The sequence below is a fragment of the Hemitrygon akajei genome, chromosome 25, assembly GCF_048418815.1.
Source record: "Hemitrygon akajei chromosome 25, sHemAka1.3, whole genome shotgun sequence".
Classification (NCBI taxonomy): Eukaryota; Metazoa; Chordata; class Chondrichthyes; order Myliobatiformes; family Dasyatidae; genus Hemitrygon; species Hemitrygon akajei.
Window position 1 is genome coordinate 33,139,940 of NC_133148.1, and position 2,968 is coordinate 33,142,907.

The following is a 2,968-nucleotide window of genomic DNA, read 5'->3' on the forward strand; positions in this document are numbered from 1 at the left end:
CTCATAACAAGTAAATCTTTATCTCATATTTAACCTATCACGGATCCTACCCCACCCCCGGGACATTTTCTCTTCCTCCCTCTCCCATTGGGACACAAATGCCTAAAAACAAGTTATCAGCAGGTTTAAGGACAGCTTCTGTCCCCCGTTATAGAAATAGACCTCTCGTAAGATGACTCTTGACCTCACAATTGACCTCATTATGGCCTTTGACCTTATGTATATATACACGTCACCATTTTATCCTGTACTCCCCTTTTTCATTCGGAGTTTGAGGAGATTTGGTCTGACACCACAAAACACTTGAAAATTTCTACTGATGTACCGTGGAGAGCATTCTGACTGGCTCCATCACCGTCCGGTATGGGGAGGGGGCAGAAGGGGCTACTGCACAGGATCGATATCGAAGTAAGCTGCAGAGAGTTGTAAGTTCAGTCAGCTCCATCATGGGCACTCGTGAGGAAAGCAATCAGCATAACCAGAGACACCACACACCCCGGCCACTCCCTGTTTGACCTGCTGCCATCCAGCAAAAGGTTCCGGACACTAAAAGCCAGAACAAATAGACTGAGGAACAGCTTCTACCCCAGAGCTGTGGCCTCCATCACACCACTCCCACAGAACAATGACTGAAACTGTGAGCACACACAAGGACTCAAATACTCGCACCAACGGCACTTTGTGCATTACTGTGATATTCTGGAGCTGCTGCAACTTATTTTCTGCTACTTCTCTTCAAGGAGTGATGCCTCAGAAAGGCAGTCTACGTCATTAAGGACCCCCACCACCCCAGAACATGCCCTCTTCTCATTACTACCATCAGGGAGGAGGTACAGGAGCCTGAAGACACACACTCAGTGATTCAGGAACAGCTTCTTCCCCTCTGCCATCTGATTCCTAAATGGACATTGACCCATGAACACCACCTCACTACTTTTTAAAAAATTTCTATTTTACTCTACTTACATAATTATTTATATACATATTTACTGAAATTCACAGGGTTATTTTTCTATTATTACGTATTGCTTTATACTGGTGCCACGTTATAACGAATCTCATGACGTACACATGCTGGTGATATTAATCCTGATTCTGATTCTCCTCTATGTTTTCTTGTAGTGGACACCAACAGAATCAACAAACTCATTCGTAAGGCCAGTGATGTTGTGGGGGTGGAACTGGACTCTCTGACGGTGGTGTCTGAAAAGAGGATGCTGTCCAAGTTGCATGCCATCCTGGACAATGACTCCCATCCACTCCATAATGTACTGGTTAGGCACAGGAGTACGTTCAGCCAGAGACTCATTCCACTGAGATGTAACACTGAGCGTCATAGGAAGTCATTCCTGCCTGTGGCCATCAAACTTTACAACTCCTCCCTCGGAGTGTCAGACACCCTGAGCCAATAGGCTGGTCCTGGACTTATTTCCACTTGGAATAATTTACTTATTATTATTTAATTACTTATGGCTTTATATTGCTATATTTCTTGGTTGGTGCGACTGTAACAAAACCCAATTACCCTCGGGATCAATAAAGTATGTCTGTCTGTCTGTAGCACTGGAATGAAACGACGTGGGTGAAATGATCGTTAAGGACTGCATGGAAAGCAATGATTTTCCCTGTACTTTGGTGCACCTGAAAAGATGCTGTAAACCCAAAGCAGGGAGTGGGCAGTGCTGTTAACTGCAGGTCAGTGTCCACTGTCCAAGACCCCCACCGCCCAGGCCAGCCTCTTTCCTCGTTACTGCCATCAGGCAGAAGGTACAGTAGCCTCAGGATTTGCACCACCAGGTTCAGGAACAGTTACCACCCCTTAACCATCAGGCTCTGGAACCAAAGGGGATAACTTCACTCACTTGCCCAACCATTGAGATAGAACCATAGAACCATAGAACATTACGGCACAGAAACAGGCCTTTTGGCCCTTCTTGCCTGTGCCGAACCATTTTTCCGCCTAGTCCCAGTGACCTGCACCTTGGCCATATCCCTCCAAACCCCTCTCATCCATGTACCTATCCAAGTTTTTCTTAAATGTCAAAAGTGAGCCCGCATTCACCACTTCATCTGGCAGCTCATTCCACACTCCCACCACTCTCTGTGTGAAGAAGCCCCCCCCCCCAAATGTTCCCTTTAAACTTTTCCCCCTTCACCCTTAACCCATGACCTCTGGTTTTTTTTTCTCCCCTAGCCTCAGTGGAAAAAGATGTTCCAAAAAACAAAGATTTAACTTTAAGGATTCTTTATCTCATGTTCTCGTTCTTTATTGCTATTTATTTACAGCTGCATTTTCACAGTACAGCTGCAAGCACTCCCAGAGAGAAACACCAACAACTGCTCACCGAGGACATCACCTTGACTGGTGATGAAACGTCTACAAGTTAATTGCCAAGCTCGGCAAACACAGCAATATCAAACTCCTCAACCAGAGCTGCCAACATTCACCACCATCCTAAACTCATAATGAATTACCTAAACAATAAAGTGCTTATTCAAACTATATATGTATACTATTACTCAAATATTAAAAACACAACAGGCCCGAAACATCAATTCCTCTCCACAGATGCGGCCCGACCTGCTGATTTCGTGTGTGTGTTGCCCTGATCTGCAGAATTGCAGAATTTCAACTTTTTTTTGAGAGATCAAGAGTTCATATTTATTACCCAAGAAGTTTGTGAAGAGTCTTATGACAGCAGGATAGGATCTGTCCTTCATCCAGGTGGTAGGCCGGCTGGTGGCGTAGTGGCATCAGTGCTGGACTTTGGAGCGAAGGCTCCCGAGTTCGAATCCAGCCGGCTCCCTCCCTTGCTGGGTTGAGTGTCGAACAAGCAACTCGGACTGCCAAAAAAAAGTCACAATGGCGTCCCGATTACCCATTTTGTTCGTCTTCGTCCTCTTCATTCTGCTTGATGGAAGAGAGGTGAAGAGAGTAGATTGTGTTCCAGAGGCAGTGGGATATGCA